The 20,324-nt window shown below is 38.2% G+C and overlaps 1 long non-coding RNA gene across 1 annotated transcript in view; it reads right to left on the minus strand.

Moving 5' to 3' along the window:
- LOC144767477 (uncharacterized) overlaps positions 1-20,324 on the minus strand; it is a 329,141-nt gene that overhangs the window by 40,842 nt on the left and 267,975 nt on the right. The window lies entirely within an intron of this gene.

Here is a 20,324-nt window from a genome sequence, read left to right on the forward strand (position 1 = left end):
AATAGGCGGAGTCATAGTGTATCGACTACTACCTAGAGTCCTGCCGCGACCCGCGCTTCCTTAGCGCTGACGGGCACAGACGGGCAGGACTCTGGCACGACTCAGGCCCAGCGAAGGCACGCCCGCTGTGCGATACCGCTGCGCGGTGAAGGGAGCTTTAAATAAGCATCCCTCTGGTCATCCGGAGCGCTAGACCGCTCGCAAATGGCGCCCACTGAAAGTCCAAACCACTCTAAGATGGCGCCGAAAGTTCCCCACCCCAGGAACCGGACCCGCCGAACAGCGGTGGAAGCCGATTAGAGCGCGAGTAAGGGGGAGAAAATGAATCCCAATTAAAAGCAGGGGAAAAAACAACTGAATAAAAACTCAAATAGCAAATAGGTAAGTTTAAGAATAGCAGCGTGACAATTAGAGCGCAGAGCACAGTGCAGTGTGCAGGTACCTCATCAAGGCTATCCCCAGGACTGGTCGCCTTAAATAAGCGTCCCTCTGGTCATCCGGAGCGCTAGACCGCTCGCAAATGGCGCCCACTGAAAGTCCAAACCACTCTAAGTTGGCGCCGAAAGTTCCCCACCCCAGGAACCGGACCCGCCGAACAGCGGTGGAAGCCGATTAGAATGCGAGGAAAGGGGGAGAAAATTAATCCCAATTAAAAGCAGGGGAAAAAACAACTGAATAAAAACTCAAATAGCAAATAGGTAAGTTTAAGAATAGCAGCGCGACAATTAGAGCGCAGAGCGCAGTGCAGTGTGCAGGTACCTCATCAAGGCTATCCCCAGGACTGGTCGCCTTAAAAAGGCGTCCCTCTGGTCATCCGGAGCGCTACACCGCTCGCAAATGGCGCCCACTGAAAGTCCAAACCACCCTAAGATGGCGCCGAAAGTTCCCCACCCCAGGAACCGGACCCGTCGAACAGCGGTGGAAGCCGCTTAGAGTGCGAGTAAGGGGGAGAAAATGAATCCCAATTAAAAGCAGGGGAAAAAACAACTGAATAAAAACTCAAATAGCAAATAGGTAAGTTTAAGAATAGCAGCGCGACAATTAGAGTGCAGAGCGCAGTGCAGTGTGCAGGTACCTCATCACGGCTATCCCCCGGACTGGTTGCCTTAAATAAGCGTCCCTCTGGTCATCCGGAGCGCTAGACCGCTCGCAAATGGCGCCCACTGAAAGTCCAAACCACTCTAAGATGGCGCCGAAAGTTCCCCACCCCAGGAACCGGACCCGCCGAACAGCGGTGGAAGCCGATTAGAGTGCGAGTAAGGGGGAGAAAATGAATCCCAATTAAAAGCAGGGGAAAAAACAACTGAATAAAAACTCAAATAGCAAATAGGTAAGTTTAAGAATAGCAGCGCGACAATTAGAGCGCAGAGCGCCGTTGCAGTGTTCAGGTACCTCATCAAGGCTATCCCCAGGACTGGTCGCCTTAAATAAGCGTCCCTCTGGTCATCCGGAGCGCTAGACCGCTTACAAATGGCGCCCACTGAAAGTCCAAACCACTCTAAGATGGCGCCGAAAGTTCCCCACCCCAGGAACCGGACCCTCCGAACAGCGGTGGAAGCCGCTTAGAGTGCGAGTAAGGGGGAGAAAATGAATCCCAATTAAAAGCAGGGGAAAAAACAACTGAATAAAAACTCAAATAGCAAATAGGTAAGTTTAAGGATAGCAGCGCGACAATTAGAGGGCAGAGTGCAGTGCAGCATGCAGGTACCTCATCAAGGCTACCCCCAGGACTGGTCGCCTTAAATAAGCGTCCCTCTGGTCATCCGGAGCGCTAGACCGCTCGCAAGTGGCGCCCACTGAAAGTCCAAACCACTCTAAGATGGCGCCGAAAGTTCCCCACCCCAGGAACAGGACCCGCCGAACAGCGGTGGAAGCCGATTAGAGTGCGAGTAAGGGGGAGAAAATGAATCCCAATTAAAAGCAGGGGAAAAAACAACTGAATAAAAACTCAAATAGCAAATAGGTAAGTTTAAGAATAGCAGCGCGACAATTAGAGCGCAGAGCCCAGTGCAGCGTGCAGGTACCATCATTATGTTGGATTTGGAGTTAGAATAGTCAATTATTATGGGTTCCTGTCCAGCACTTTCCATGAGTTATGTTAGATTGGGATTTAGAATAGTAAATTATTATGGTTTAATGTCCAGCACTTTTCCTGAGTTTTGTTAGATTTGGAGTTAGAATAGTAAATTATTATTGTGTACTGACCAGCATTTTCCCTGAGTTATGTTAGATTTGGAGTTAGAATAGTAAATTATTAGGGTTTACTGTCCAGCACTTTTCCTGAGTTATGTTAGATTTGGAGTTAGAATAGTAAATTAATATGGTTTACTGTCCAGCACTTTCCCTGAGTTATGTTGGATTTGGATTTAGAATAGTAAATTGTTAGGGTTTCCTGTCCAGCACTTTCCCTAAGTTATGTTTGATTTGGAGTTATGTGGTAAATAAATAAATAATACCCTATTTTTGAATGTATAAATGAATAACAGATAGCTCAATAAATAAGAGTCAAAATTCGAGGTAGTAGGAGTTTCGCAGGTTTATTACAGCATAAAGGACAGGAACAGGACAACCTGCATAGGAATAGGATGGCAGGGCCCAGCAGCGCTGCTGGTGTCAGGATCGGGACAAGGAAAAGGATGATTTTTTTAATAACAGTGCATGAGCATATATACATAACGCAAACACATAGCATTATATTGCAATAGGCGTAGCAGTCGCGAAAGATAAGGGTGAAAAGAGGTGTAACAGGGCGTATACATAGACATGTGATGCAAACGTAACAGAATATGTCATGAATGGGGCGGAAACCATGGAGGGGGCTACCTAAGGAGCCGGGACCTCTAACCTGATGCTGCGCGCAAACTAGCAATGACGTATCACTAGGAGAAGCTGGGGGCTATGAACTCTGTGCTAGGAGCAGAGACTGAAGTCTGGAGAGTCAGGGCGACATGTACCTAAGCAGTATCTAGTATCTGATGTTTAGAGAACATGTTGATATAAACTAGAAGGTAGGAGGGGAAAGGCTGACTTGATTCTAAGACTGGACCATGCATTATTCTACATGTAGTACGTGATGAAGAATATTAAATGACCATTAAATGCAGTATTTCTCTAACGTGGAGACGTGAAGGCTAGACAATGACGGAAACTATTGATGCGATTCAGTAGCTTAGGAATGCAGAGAAGGAGGACTGAACTGATAACTGGAACTATAACATACTTTTGGCAGACTCAGAGGCAGAGCCAGGCTGAACCGGGCACTGTGAGGCAGGAAGTAAGTGAAGGGTCGAGGATACAGGTGGGGGCTGTATCGCTCCTCAGCGAGGCTTTAGGAGACAGGAGCTGAATCTGATGTCCGGGCCCTTTTGAGGCCTAGAAACGGGAACTTTACAATGAAATAACGTGCACACTGAGAAATGTGGCAACGTAACTTTACATAGGCCTGATATTCGTAGTATTCACGAGGACTAGAAACTGGCATATTAGAGATGGACACAACTATAATTGCATCATTAATCGAACATGGGGAATGCATATGCATATTTAATCATGCACACATAACATATGATGGATGACACGTAGGGACACAGAACATGGCAAAATTTACTTTTCCACATTTAGAATAGTAAATAGTTATGGTTTACTGTCCAGCACCTTCCCTGAGTTATGTTGGATTTTGAGTCAGAATAGTAAATTATTATGGTTTAATGTCCACCACTTTCCCTGAGTTATGTTAGATTTGGAGTTAGAATAGTAAATTATTATGGTTTACTGTCCAGCATTTTCCCTGAGTTATGTTGGATTTTGAGTCAGAATAGTAAATTATTATGGTTTAATGTCCACCACTTTCCCTGAGTTATGTTAGATTTGGAGTTAGAATAGTAAATTATTATGGTTTACTGTCCAGCATTTTCCCTGAGTTATGCTGGATTTGGAGTTAGAATAGTAAATTATTATGGTTTACTGTCAAGCACTTTCTCTGAGTTATGTTAGATTTGGAGTTAGAATAGTAAATTATTATGGTTTATTGTTCAGCAATATTAGTGATTTATATAGAGTTTGGAAATAGATTAGTTTATTTTTTTAATTTACTATATAGTGTTGTATTAACTTTAATAGTATTTGGAATTATAATACTAAAATTTTATTTTTTGGTTTATTTATTTTATACAATATTAAAAATAAATCATAATGTATTATTATTATTTATATATTTCAAAAATTATGTAATGTATTTTGAAGTCATTAAGATTATATTTAATATCATATGTATAACAAATATTTACACATTTTTTTTAACATTGTATTATTTATATCACATGCTTGTAAAAATATAAAGTACACAAGTAATAACTTCTTGTACAATAAACAGTTTTTATTGTGTTAGTTCTGTTTGTAGATAGAAACATTTATACATTCAAAATAAAATAACATTTGTATGTACTGATGTATAACATTGCAGTAATTCTAATATATACATTGTACAATTTAAAAAAAATGTTTTATTAATTAGCATCTTAAATTTTATTTTATTGTAATAAAATGTAATATGTTAATTAATTTACAAATATTTTGCTTTTACAAAAGTATATACATTAAATTGTTAACATTTGTCTATTATAACTAAATCAAGATTTAATTTTATAAACATATTTTTAATATACATTATTATTTTTGTTATATATTTTAACATAGAATAAGTAATGTATATTTTACAATATTCATATGTTTATTTTAAACATTTTAAAAATAATAACAATTTTTAATCAGAAATGTGAATATTTTTTTGTTTTGTTTTTAATCATTTTTATGGGGATTAAGTCCTATTTTTGTTTTAATTATGCGGCCATTTTGTTTTCTTTAGTTCACTTTTTAGACTATCTACATCGTTGTTTGGGTCATTTGTGAAGATGGAACCTCACGGTTGGGAGCTGCTTCGTGTTTGTTAATGTAAGTTTAATTTTTATTACTTTTAAGTTACTTTTAAGGAATTTTTTAGTTAGTACTAGTGTATATGTGTTGCTATGTGTGTTAATTAACTGTTTATGTAAAAAGTATGTTTTATTTAAGCACGTTAGTGATAGCGTACTTTGTTTACTATCCAATATGAATGTAATGTTAATGTTTTGCATTTAAGCATAACTGTATGTATTTTAATAAGTGTTATATGTTGTTTATTCGCTTTGTGGGTTTATTATTTGTTTTGGGTGGGTTCTGCATGTACTTTATTTACAGGTGCCGGTTTTGGTGAACGGATGGAATAGCTCTTGTTTTTTTGTTGAAAAATAAAGGAAAATGCTGTTACTAGTGTATTTTACTAGTTTATAAACATTTCCTTTTTTTTCGGGATTTTGGTGCGTTTTTTTATCATGATTTATTTTCGGGTTTTTATGGTTCCGTTCTCGAGAGGATTGCTACGTTGGAATCTTTTTATACAGTTGAATTTTTTCATTTTTTGGGGTTTGTTTTCAGTATGTGGATATTTTTTGGCTTGGATTGTTTTTTAAAGCATCTATTTCGGAAAGATTCTACAGCTACAGAACCGTAAGTAATTATTTATTAATTTTTTGGGATGGGTTTTGTTTATTGGTGAGTTTGTATTTTAATTAGTTATATTATGTCTTGTGATATTAATTTCAAATTTATATTACATGACATAATGTAACTAATATTAAAAAAAAGGTTTGTGTTATATATGGTTTTAGGGTTTGCTCTTTGTATTTTATTAAAGGATAGATTTTGCTATTAGATCTATGTATTCTAGACCTTGGATACTTGGGTACATTCTTGTTTTTTGTTGGAGGTATTCGTACATATTCATTGTTTGTTTGCTTAGTTTTGGTCCTATTTTTGTTAGAGATTGTTCAATTTTTAGTTCTTGGTAGCTTTGTTCTTTTTTGATGCATTGGATTATGTGGTGAAGTGTTGGTTGTGTTCTTCCTATTGTGGCTTGGAAGGCATTATGCCATCCTTCTACCGCGTTGTTTGTTTTGGCATTTTTTGCTATAGTGCTAGCGTAGACATTCCACCAGTGAATTTGGAATTTAGGTTGTCTGCGGTAACCTGAATGATGTAATCTTCCTACCCATGTGTCTTCAAAATAGTCTAAGAAGGGAGTTAATTTTTTTTCATTACTGCGGTAGAAAGGACTGTCAATTAATAAATTGTAGTAATTTGCCACTTCTGTTGTTGGGATGTATGCTAGTGCTATTAATTTTTTGAACTGGTAAGCAAAGTTGCTGTTTGTAGAGTATTCTATACTTAAGGTAGATTTTTGTAAGTGTCTCCATATACTTTGATTGTAGTGATATCAACACCCTTGTATTGCTGTGTGTGGGTATATTTTTAGTATAGCTTGTATCATAGCTATTTAAAAAGTCTACTATGATTCTTTGTGGATAGTAATTATCTGTTAAATCTTTGATTGTTGTTAAGATTTCTATGTATGTTGCATTTGTTTTATTTGGCAGCAATGTATAAATTAAGGGGATATTATTTTCCTGGTATTCACCGTGGATGGTATAAATTTGATAAAAAGGTTTTGGACATACTTTAAAAGTTCCGTCCATCATCCATGTTTCACAATTGTGTAGTTTTTGCAAGGTTTTATTTGTTGCAAAAAGTAGAATTCTTTTATCATGGCTCTGGTTATCATACATTAAGCATTTGTCTTCTTTATGGGTAATAGTATATTCTGGATATATTTTAATTTCTTGAAAAGTTTGAGGCGGAGGTGGGGTTGGATCAGATGCTCTTTTAGTTTTAGCTATTAATCGTTTCAAGTTGGGAATTGAGGGTAACTGTCCTGTTACGTGTTCTGGGACTTTAGTTAATACATTTTTCAAAATTGTAGTGCTTGTTTGTTGGGAGCCTGTACTTGCTTCTCTAAGTGTTTCTAATGCTTCCCTTACTTCTACTTGGGTCACATTGGGTGGGTGGTTATGCTCTCGTACATTTATAACATTGTTATCTACATTTGTAGCTCTACCATAGCATGCAGTTGAATAGTATTTGCTACATTTCCAATGTGTTTTGTTATCTTTGACTTTTTCTTGGGTGTAGGTATAACCCATGTAGCTGAGCATTAATTTTCCTTTTTGATATATTATAAAAGTAGCTACTTCTGCCATTTCTAGGGTAGATCTGTGAAAACATATATATGTGTTCTTATTAAATATGTAATACATTTATTTCAATGTTTAGTTTTAATTAGTAAATTTAAAAATATACTTACAATGTTGATTTTTTAGATGTCTTTATTTATTTGTATTGGAGTTTCACTGTTGTAATTTCTGTAGTTGTGGTAGAGAAAAGTTGTAATTAATAATATTGTTTGATACTTAGTTGTTTCTCTTTTGTTCTCATTTATTTAAACTGTGAGTATACTTACTTAATTTTGTAGAAGCTGTTTTTTGCATAGATGTAGTTTGATTGATGAAGTTTGTTGAAGCTGAAAAACTAAGTATTTGTATTAGTTGTGTATTATATTTGTCTTTATTTATAGCTCAGACAATGTAATTTAATTTTAAACTTTAGTTTGCTATATCTTTATTTATTAGTTACATTTCTATGTAGGCATTGATAAGGCTGCTCATTTTCTAGTACATTTATTCATTGTGGCTGTTGTTGGTATGTATTTTTTGTTTAAATAAAAAAAGACAGCATATATTCAGTTTAGGGAGTTTAGCTAAGATTCTTGAGGCTTTAATAGTATATAAAATGGGAGTTTACTTACTTGTGTTGTAGTATAATCTGGTGTAGTGGTTGTTCTAGGTGAGTATTATTTTCTCTTCAACAAAGTAACCGTTTTTCTTTTATAGTAGTTAGTTAAGTATTTCTGCATTGTGATTGGTTTAACAACATTTATTTTAAATTCATTGGTTGAGAAGTTTAGTTTGAAATTGGTATCCGTTATTTTTTAATGAGGTAGTTTTATTTGTTGTTTAGTAGTAGTATATAATGAAATAATTTTTGTATGTGTTTTATATTTATTGTTTATATTTGTAAAAATTTTTATATATGTAATGTGTTTTAAAAAAAAAGTTTAAATAGAGTATATTTGAATTATTAAGTATGTTTATATTAGTGTATTAATAAATAATTTATACGTATTTGAAGTATATAGTATATTTATATATGAATATTAAGTATTTATTTAAAAGGTAATAATAATTAAATTGATATATTTGAGAGAATTGTGTATTTAATGTTACAGAAAATTGTCGATATTATTTGTATTCGTAAATAGGTTGTATGTAAGTCGATAATAGTGGTGTCGATATTTTTGTAGTGTCTCGTTATATTTATAATATTTTCGATAATTTTGTACTTGATATTTTAGTAGTCGATATAATTAAAAACGATATTTATTTAGTCGATAATAAAATATCGATATTTGTGTAAATCCTTTTGTATATGGTGATGATATTTATGTAAACGATATTATTAGGACGATATTTTTGTAGGTCGGTGCTTTTGTTATCGATATTTGATCAGGGATCCACCATAAAGTGCTTGGATGATCACTTATATACCACCCTATGTAGAAAGCCAACTGAGCGTAACACTCTGCTCGAATACCAGAGCGCTCACCCAAGTGCATTCAGGGAAGGCCTCCCATACGGCCAATTTCTTAGGATCAGGCGCAACTTCAAGTTTAAAGAGGATTTCTTTCAGGAGGCCGAGATTCTATGTAAAAAACTTACATCAAGGGGCTATCCTAGGAAACTAGTGAGACGGGCCATGAAAAGAGCATGGTACGCCCATCGAGAACACCTACTCCAACCACAAGAAAAGAAAGCATTAACTAGGATTACCTCTGTTACCACATTCAGCACAGTTAGCAATAAGCTGTCCAAACTAGTAAAAAAGCATTGGTCAGTGTTAGACCCGTTGGACCTTAACACAGGAACCCCACTGTTCTCATTTAAGAGAGGACGCAATCTAAAAGATCACCAAGTGAGGGCGTCCACTACGACTAGAAAGAACCACATGATTCAGGCATGTTTCAATCTAACGCCTAACCTTGGCACTATAAATGTAATCACTGCATGCCATGCGACTTCAAAATCAATACCAAAATATTTGAATATGACAATTGTAAACATGTGTTAAAGTCATTCACCAACTGCAATTTCAAAAAAGTAATCTACTGCATTGAATGGCCCTGTAAACTACTCTTCATTGGCCAGACAACCCAGGAGATTACAAGCTGAATCTCCCAACACAGAATCAGAATCCGCTGCAAGGTTCTCACGGCACCACATGTGGAACATTTTTTGGAACATGGACATTCAGAAAACAATCTCACGTGGCAGCTGATAGACAAGCTGCTGCCCTGCACAAGGGAAGGCAACCAACAAACCATACTGAATCGTATAGAATGCAAATGGATTTACTATTGCAAAACCATTGTGAGAGGACTCGACACTCTTGATGAGTGGAACACATGCATTTGACACTGTGTAATGTAAATGGTTGTGCTATATCTGCAAACATCTGACTATGTACCTCATACCCACTGTATGAATCACGATATGTGAAGCTTCTGCCAAAATAAGCCTCCTTTTATGCTAAAAATTTGCCCCTAAAATTGTGTATTAGGTGGCTTCTAATAATGTGCACAGGTAGCTGTCAGCATAGCACATATGCTTATGATCGACAAAATCACCTTTTGTCTAAGGCAGACTCTGTGATTATTCAATAGCGGGTCTCACGTTCACTCTTTGGACACTATAGTCACTGCCTCTCTACTGATTACAAAGCATGCGCAGGAGGGACATTGCCTATCGGGCTCCGCATACGAATAAGAGGACTGCGGGGCACACACAAAGCACATGCCCGTGATACACTTCCCCTGCTCATGCGCACAATCACAGGAAGTGAATATAACGCTGCCTTCCACCCCACGGCTTCCTCTAAACAAGCAGCAGCCAAGTGAATCGGGGAAGGATAGTAAACTAATCACGGCCGCAGACCGCGGCGATTAAGGAAGTGCTCCCTGTCTCCTCAAGGGGGATAATGTATAATGTTTGATTCTCCCTGCCTTTTTTCAAATTCTAATGCGCACCGGTTTCCCTATTCCAGCTCCCGGCGGGATTCGGACAAGCACACTGGTAATTGTATTGTGCCCTTGATTCATACTCACTTTCACGGTTTTCGCCCGTGCTGCCATTCAGTGTGCCTAAACGAGGTCTTTTTAATCACAGGTTGTTGCGCTCATTGGGACAGATATCCATTTTAATTAATTTGAGCACCACGCTTCTTATAATTGTTTCCAGTATGCAGACACTGATTGATCCCCTTGTCTTCGATTGCAGAGAATGAATAATCCCTGATCTACATAAGCTTTGTGGATGATACCTAACTGAATCTGATCACTCTAGCTGTAAGAACCCTTTTCTGAAATTTCAGATTAGCTAGCACTACCCGGGAGAACGAACATGACTAATTGTAATTTCCCACATAATAGATCTCTTCCGTGATTGAACTCAAGCCAAGCTGCAGCAGCGACTTTCTGCATTGAGTGTCTCCTACAATCCTCCTTCCCAATAACTGGGTCTCTAAAAGAAAAAAGGAAGTAAGTTCAGCAGTATCTATGAACTCTAAAGCGCACCCCTTAGCTCATAGAAACAAGCTTCTAGAAGGCACCCTGCGTGCCCTTAAACACGATTGCCTGGTTACCTTGTAAATTAAATATGTGAGCAATGTGCATGCCGACTATGCCCATCATGCCACTGGGAGCACTAAGTCACTATGTTAAGAATACATTGAATAGGGCTAAGTGCTAATTTAAATTTACCTTAATCCAGTTTCAGGATTAATCCTGATGATGATCTTGACTAACTAAAGATCGAAATGTCGTCAATCCCCACAAGGAAATTTTCCCCCCATTGTATATATTTCTGTGGATTACCACTTGTTATCTATGTGATATTTCGTCAACCTCCACTTTTTCACTCAAGTCACGATATGCACTCCGTCACTTATATGAGCACCTGAACGAATATCTACATGTTGAAAATACGAAATGATTAAAAATTTCACATGTTGCCTTACATGTTTTGCTCCCGGATTGAATTAATATCAAGTTTAAAAAACGTATTTCGTTTTTTTGGCCCTAATTAGGGCACCCCTGAACCATTGTTTTCCTTAAATACATCACAACCCCAGGTTCACTTTATGGGATACCCTTGATTCCTTAAACTACAGTATGCGCGAAATCTTCATGCATTGTTTGAATGTCGGATGTATCTCTCCATTAGTTATCTCACTAATAACTATATGTATAGCTCTTACTAATAAGTATTTATTACTACCCACAGAAGCCTTTTTTTAGCAACCTTAAAATAAGAAAAGATTGAGGAAAAAACTGCGAGGTTCTAAATATATACCTTCTTGTTTACAAGCAGGTCCTTGCTGCAGGGTCATAACTCACTGAGCTACATTAAAGGATGTTAACTTTTGACCTGTACGTAACACAAGGCTCTATGCAATTGAACATATTTTCCTACTGTCATTTAACTGAGTGAAAAGTAAGGCACTTACTGTCATTGTGCTTGCATATAAGCATTACACAATTTTGGATGTATCTTTGATTTACTCTGGACTCTTGGTGGAATGTAAAATATATATACAGTGCTCCTCTAAATTGTTGATTTGCAGGTCCTTGCTGCAGGGACATAACTCACTGAGCTACATTACAAGGATGTTAACTTTTGACTAAGGTATCTACATAAAAAAAACGCAAATCTGGGACTTACATGTTGCATGCTGTGCTTTCCAGGAGACACATTGATCTTCTATGCACTTTAATGGTGAGTTGAACCTTTGATTAGAATGTACACAGATATTTCTAGCAAGTGAATAAACCTCCAGAGTTATCCACTTTAGTGTTACTTATGATGCCCCAAGCATGCTTACTATGGGAAGGACCTCAGCTTTCTGCATCTGACGAATGGTGAATGCGTACCTGCAAAAAGCGAGGAATTCATCTGGCACTCTTCATTCTTGCCACCAGTGGGTGTTTCTGTCCAACCTGGAAACCAGAAATACTTTTGAAGAGACATACCAGGTATATCTTTAGTGAGCAGCATATTCTCTTTCTCTCTCTCCCTTTCACACGATGAGAAATGCTGACACACAGACACTAGCAATATTGCTGTTGGTGGCTCAGCCTTTCAACATTCCATTTTATGTGGTTGAAAAGGAGTGGTGGAAGGAGTTAAACACGCTGCAGATGGGATATCAGAAAGAATAAAGTATCTACTGGGCTGATCTGGCTGCACTGTTCGTAATAAAAATACACACCATGATCCCAGGTGTGTTAAATCAGCTAATAATTGATATTATATGCCTCATGTAGTTACTATACTAAATGCCAAATGCATTCTTGCATTTATTTATTTTTATATTTTTTTTTATTGAGAGTTCGTGCAAATTACAAAACTACATGACTTGTGAATACGAATGCATAATACAAGAATGATCAGAATACAAACAAATACATTCTTTGATACAGAGATAAAAACCTTCAAAAGTGCAAAGTGCTAAATATTTAGGAATAAACATATCTCATCGGTCTCTCACAACACTCAGTTACAGAAGAGAAGTACTATCCGAAAAATGCGACATGCTAGACGATTAGGCGTAGGACAATAAAGGTTAAAGCAAACCTGTAAGAACATTTCTGCATTTTTTAATACAGAAATAAACACTTTTGCTCTTAGGAGATGAGCACGACCTATTGCTCTGAAACTGACCCTAACTATAAACTATGTCCCCAATACACTCCAGCGTTTCTCATACTTTTTTATGGTGCCTGATCTTATTGCATATCTTTTTCCAGTTCTCAGATTTTGCTTAACTTCACTCTCCACGCTTGAAAAGAAGGTACCTTATCTGATCGCCAACATTGTAAAATTAAAGATCTTGCTACCAATGCTGCAATATATAGGCATTCTTCCTGTGCTGTAATGTTAGGAGTGCATTCCAGAACTACAATATCTACACCGAGGGAGATAGAAGAGTCCAGGATAGTTCTGAGATAAGTTTCTATTACGTCCCAAAAACTACTGATCTTCGGACACTCCCAAACAATATGTAGCCAGGTGTCACCACCCTCTTTTGAACAACGGAAACACTTATCCTCAATCTGTGGGTATATCTTATGGAGAAAGGAAGGAGTTCTATAGATCAAATATTTTGATTAAAACTGCATGCGTTTGAAGTTTGCACCTCTGAGTGTTGATGCTTTCAATGTATTTATTATACCCCATGTTAATTTGGAGACCTGCATCCCTCCCCTTCTCCACCATCTATCCCGGATCTTTTCATATATCGAGAAAGGGTTATTTTCATCAATAATTTTAACCCAGGCACTAATCTTACGTTGGATCGCGGAATCAAAGGCTTTGCTCAATCTTGCTCCAACTGATGCGTTTTTAACGTCGAATTTTTGTGCAAGGGATTTATTTGATCTCTGGCCATGACTTGCAGCAATTTCCCATAGTGAAGTCCCGAATCTGAAGATAACCATTTTCTTCCCACATTTTTAAAATACTAGGCTCTAAGAAATACCTTTCCCCCTTGAAAAAATGGACAATATAGATGAATTATTAAATCTCGGGATATTATAAAAATTTTAAAATTGGGTTTTTTGTTTAAGTGTCCATTGGAAGGTCTTGTAGCGTACTTTTTTAGTGTACTTGGTTATTCTAGTAGGATCAGTAATAATATATTCCTTTAAAATCTTTTTTTTTTAAGTGTCTGCCTCCTGGGGGTCCAAAAGAAAAAATCTTAAATTATGATGTGCAAAGGTCACGTGATTATAATTCATAATATTTGGAAGGGGCAGCCCTCCTTCTGCAACAGGGTACCTTAAAGTGCTACGTGTCAATCTTGGTATCTTATTAGACATTAAAAAAGAAGAAAACATGCTGTATATCTCCTTAAAATAGGCTGCTTGCAACGGGCACAGAGCAGTACTAAAGAGAAAATTAAAAAGTGGAAGAATAGACATGCAAATTAATGCTACTCGATCCATTATTGATAGTGGGAGCTGGTTCCATCGTGTTAACAGGCCTTTCACTTTTTTTAGCAATGGAATATAGTTTAAATGGAATAGATCTTCAATTCTCTCCATACAAAAAAATCCGTAAGTATCTCTTTGGGCGAGTATTTTATACATGCCTAAATTTTAGCAATAGTGATTCAAGAGAGCAATTACACGGTATAATCTCGGTTTTAGTCTTGTTTATTTTGTAACCTCCTATTGCTTGAAATTCTGAAAAAATCTTCATGATTTCTAACTGAGTTTCTGTTTTCGAGTTTAAAAACAGGACAATGTCATCGGCGTAAAGTTTTATATCGCTCATATCTTCAAGCGGGCCCTATACACCTTTTTTGTCTAATTGCTATTGCAAGTTGCTCAATAAATAATGCAAAAAAAATCGGAGAAAGAGGACATCCTTGCCCAGTGCCACTATTTATTTGAGATGTACCTATATTCGCTGAATTGATTGGAATTTTCACCTGAGAATTCGTATAGAGCTGCCGTATTAAATGAATAAACTCCTTTGGAAAGCCGAATTAAAAAAAAATCAAAAACTGACAATCCCATGATAATAGATGGGACACTTTTTCGGTGTCTAGAAACCAGACCTGCGCCTAAGTTTTATTGGGGAACATCATTTACAACGCGGTGAAAACACAGCGTTTCCTATACAACGATGCCATTACAATGTAAGTCGTTACTACGACTTGCGCTGGATGGCGCTGTTGTATAAGGAATATTGCAATTTTATATTCCAACCCCTTCCCTACTGTTACGTGGACTGGTGTTGGAATATAAAATTATAATATTCCACAATCCACGCCCTACAACGCACGTCGTTGTAACGACTTGCGTTGTAATGGCAGCGTTGTCATGTACCGCGATCTAAAAGATCGCGTTGTACTGACATGCATCCGTTTTATTTATGGGAAAAAATCCAATGCTTCCGATAAAAAATTTGTGTTGGTATGTAGCTGTCTCCCGGCTACAAAACCCCTCCCCCTGTTCCTTCTCAATAAGTGAACCTACCATTCTATTCAGCCTATTAGTGAGGAGTTTTGTAAATATTTTGTAGTCAGCGTTTAAAAGCCTTGTAGGCGTATAGGAGTTTACGTTTTCCTTGTCTTCATCCTTTTTTAAAATGATGACCACTACTACTGTACGAAAAGACAACGGCGGGTCGTCCCCTTGTAGTAAATAGTTCGCTTAGTTTAAGATTTCAGTATTGAGAGTTGGAGCGAATTTATTTTAAAATTCCACGGGAAAGCTGTCTTCCCCCATCGCTTTACAATTAGGCAAGGAGCCTATGACTAAATCAAGTTCTTCCCTAGTATAATCAGCTAATAATTCCCTCCGAAAATACATATTTAAGATAGGGACTGGCAAGTCTCCAAAAAAAACATGAATCGATTCCAAAGGTGCATTATAGTCCGATTGATAAATTCCCTTATAGTGCCTGAGGAAAATGTTGCCTATATCCTCTGTCCTACTTGAATGTTTTTAGTTTCTTCATTCCAGATACTCTCGAATCTATTGCGCACTTGATTCTCTTTTGCCTGCCAGGCTAACAGTTTCCCTGTGCACTCGCTTTCATCATAGATTGTCTGCAGATAATTCCTGCTCGCCATATCATGAAAACCCATAATACAATTCTCTCATTTGTGTTTTCGGCTTTTAATAAATCTTGCTTATTGTTTTGGCCCCTTATTCATTCATTCATTATTTCTTTATTTCGGAGTTATTTTGCCATAAAAGATTTGAACAACAAACATTTCATTTTAAAACAATCCAAAATCCAGTTTCCATACAATAATAACAATAATAATTGTCGTATATAAAATTAATAAGTTAAGAAAATATAAAATGTTGCAACATAGCTGTCTAATTCAATCAACTCAACCAACTCTTAAAATACATGTAAACACCCCGTAGCATTACAACTTTAAGCCTTTATTCCTACGAACAAAATAGATGGAGTAGAGATATCTGCTGGCACTGAATACAATGGTCTGTGATGTATCAGGTTTAATTATTCTAAGTGCCGTCATACATGACCTAATTCCTAAAAGATTACACAAAGGTTTGATCCACTTTCTTCTGGCCAGCGCATATGCTGGGCAGAAGAAAAGGATATGCATGTCATCCTCCTTGTGATTGCCCTAGCACAAGGTGCATAAATCTCCTGCATTTGGAATATCATTAGTGTTTTTCCTAGACCAGCATGCAAGAGTTGAATTAGTCATGAGGTTTCCATACCTAAATTTCATAAAAAGGGTTTTAGCAAGTGGGGGCTCAACTTCATCAAGGAAGCTCTCAAATAGGGGTACATCCTTGAAGGTTAAGAAGTTGCTAGCCAGTGACCCACCACTATTGCTATTGAATACTTGATATTTATAAAACCCCAAAAAGCCTTTTTTACCACATTTTTTGAATTTGGCGGCAACCTTTCAGGGCTTTTCCAAAATTGAGAAAGACCTATTTTAATAAACCACTTTCTGATATGTTTTAGCCAAGCACTGGAGTTGGATACATCTAAGCACAGTAACTCTTTTACCCATTCCTATAATCGAGCAGATCTGGAGTCTGCCATAGTCTGACCCAGAACATCAGCGGCCGTACAATGGTGTAGTGATCGGTCCTCTTGAAGTCCAAGTCTAACTGGAGGGGTACCAAGGGCATGCCTTTCGGGGCCCTTACGATGCTGCGCATAAATTTATTCTCCAGAATATCAAAAGCGTCCTTTGACATCGGCCCCCACATTTCGGCGCCATAGAGAGCTGCTGGTTGTACTTTATATTTAAAAAGCTCTACAGCTGGTGATACCACTTTACTGGTACTTAAATTATGCTTTGTGAGAATGGGTTTTGTATTCTGTGCAAATATTACCTTGCTTTTTTCAATCTGTGGGTTCCACGTGAACTTAGAGTCAAGCGAAACCCCCAGGTAAGAAACGGATTCAACTGATTCCAACCTTTGGCTATTTAAGAATAGGGATCCTTCATCAGATTTAATGGGATTTAGAGTCATGCATTTTGTTTTTTTTGCGTTAGTTTCTAACCCTTTCTTGCTGCAATAGTCACTAAACGAATGGAGTAGTGCCTGGAGACCTTTCTTAGTTTGCGAAATTAGAATGGTGTCATCCGCGAAAAGTAACGCAGGCACCCTCTCTCCATTCAATTTCGGTGAAGCAGTTCTCACGGTACTAAATCAAATGCTGCTTTAAGATCTACAAAAGCGACATACAAATGGCCCTTTTTAATGTGGACATATTTCCAATAGAGGCAACAGAACCTAAAGACTTGGTCGATGGTGCTCACTTTGCTCCTAAACCCGGCCTGGAACTTTGTAAGGACCATCTTGTCTTCTAGCCACTCGTTTACACGGGTTAAAATATGTCTTGAGTAGATTTTCTGGAGAATGTCCATTAGGCTGATTGGTCGATAATTCGAAGGGTCCGACCTATCGACTTTTTTAAAGATTAAGACAATCTCGGCTCCCCTCCAGCTATTGGGGAAATCTTTGCTGCGCGACAGCGTGTTGCATAAATAATTTATGTAGGGTGCCCATATCTTCGTATCATGTTTGTAAAGATTCCCAGGTATTTTATCTAACCCTGGCACCTTACCACTTTTCACGGAATTTATTCCTACCTCTGTTTCTTCAATTGTGAAGTCCAGAGAATCAGTAGGGGCTATGTGCCATGGTACTTCAGTGCTAATCTCACTGGGATTCCCATCATATTTTTTATATAGGGTTGAAAAATGATTGACCCACGTCATTTCATCGAGGTGGACGTCCTTGACAACCCTCCCTACATGGTTCCCATTCGCAACAAGCCGCCAAAACACTGTTATATCCTTTGCTTTTGCAGCTTCCAACATGTCAGCCCAGCTATCCTCCTCCCACAACTTCTTTGATGCAGCCTGTACTCTCTTGTAATCTTCCCTTGCAATTCTGACATCTGCTGGTGTATTGGTTTTAATCGCCAACAGGAGTTTCCCCTTAGATACCCTGAAAAACTTGTCATACCAAGGTTTACTATGGGACAAATTACTCAGATTTTGATGGCTCTTTTTTTGCATTTTTGTCACTAATACTTTTAATGCCTTAAAAAACTCGTTATGAAGAGCAATAAATTGGTCAGGGGTATTGGTCTCGGGAGGGGAACCTGTAAAGGCTTCAAAATATCCAACAAGCTGTGAATATATTGCTGCAAGGATGTCGCCGTCCTCTAATATATGAGACCACTTTAATGTGCACCTGTTATTACTAACCAGGACCTCATCACTTATGGGACTATAAAAATCAGTCACCGGCTATGATAATCGCTTCTTTGCCAACTGATCTACCCAAAAGGCAATCCAACAAGCGATTCCTTAGATGTAGGTGCGGGTCTGTTATAAACATTAATTAAATAAAATAGTTTCCCTACATCATTAGTAATTTTTAAAGCTAATAAATCTAAAGAGCCAGTATCTATGACTTTGACCCGGATCCTCAGTGTTACTTTAACCCAAGTAATAAAGCCACCTGATGGCCTACCCCTTGTGGATGGCACTGCTCCAATCCCGTACGTTTTGAAGCCCACCCTATGTGGTGTATCTACTGCCCATGTTTCTTGTAATAGGCAAAAATCACTAGAGTCAATATACTCTGCCCAATCGGGGTCCCTCAGATTTTTGGCTACACCAGCTATATTCCAAGATATTAGTCTCAGGGTTGCCTCGCTGCGACTGTTTGTCGATACTAATTTTAAATTTAGTCGCCTTGGGTTGGGGACGATCACTTCTGTGTATGCACTATATGTGGGTTCTGTACAGCATACAACATGTCTTGCTCTCCATGTATATTGTCTGTATGTGTGCAGTGTGTCCCATTCTTTACAATAATGTGGGGGTCATTTCTCCCTCCCTGCTTATTTCCTTCAGCATACACCTCCTTAGCCTCTTCTGTGAGACATTCCCTGGGATTATACACAGGCATAGAGTACATGTGCAGGATGAACCAGTAGTGCTGGTTTTGCAACCCATCGTAGGCCTCAGTCAATCGACTGCTTCCAAACAGCTGAATCTATTATATGTTGGGGCACCCATCCATCGTCTTTGATTGCCCTGTCTCTCACCACTGGACCCACCCTGGGCATGATAGTTAACCAGAGTCCACCTCCCGCCCCATCAATGCAATTAATTGGTGGATAAAAGAAGGAGAGTGGTCTAGTGTCGATTCCAAAGGTTCCACCAAAAGGATTCCACGCACAGAAATAATTCACAGTACGTGGATCTTCAAATGTTACAATAATGCCATCACCAGCGATAGATTTTTTGTGGGGCCTATCCATGGTGTCTTACGAACCATTATGATTTTGCTCTTTGCGTGATGGGGTAAGGGTCTTTTTTTATTCAGCCAGTTTGAAACTTTGTTTTTAAGTGACCAGAAGGTTTCCTCATGATGGTTATTTATTTCAGGAACCCCCGTCAACACTACAACAAAGGGACTAGCATCCGATGGTAGAATAATATATCCTCCCCTCACTTTTTCCCCTTTTTGAATCCCCTTTAGATTCTGCTGGTCGGGTTTAGTGGTATTTGTATACTTTCCTGAGATTCCTTGGTCTGTTTGAACAGTGGCTACATGATTCGAAGTGGTTGCTTTTGGATTATTAGCAGTCTTACCCTTTGCCGGGGACTTAGATTTGGTCACATGTGGTACCGGCAAGGCCAATGAGGTCTGAGCAGCACCTGAAGTGCAGTTAGGCGTTGGCCCCACTATGCTGAGGCTTGTTAATGTTATTATGCTTTTTTCCACATCAAGTAACTGGTTTTCTATAGATGTTATGTTATGTTATAGAGATTTATTACGCGCACAGCTGCTCCAGAAAAGGAGCGTCCTGGCGCAGGACAAGGTAACAACATAACACAGCTAAAAGAGGCACCAGACTAAAAAGTAAAACAATTTAAGAGAATAGAAAAGTCTTGATGGCCCTACGAAATGAGAAAAGATCATCAAGGGCACGGATCTTTGGAGGCAAGGAGTTCCACAAGGCCGCAGCACGTACTCGAAATGAGCGGCCACCAGCCCGACTACGCTTGAACCGGGGGGCTACTGCAAGTTCAAGGCCCAGTGAACGTAGAGAACGGGCAGGAACATAGAGAGACAAGAGATTCAAAAGAATCTGGGCAGGAGAGCCCTTAAGGATCTTATAAGAAAGACAGAGCACTTTAAATTGAATTCTCTGCTTAACCGGCAGCCAATGGAGGGAATGCAGAGTATT

This window comes from Lissotriton helveticus, chromosome 7 (genome assembly GCF_964261635.1).
Source record: "Lissotriton helveticus chromosome 7, aLisHel1.1, whole genome shotgun sequence".
NCBI lineage: Eukaryota > Metazoa > Chordata > Amphibia > Caudata > Salamandridae > Lissotriton > Lissotriton helveticus.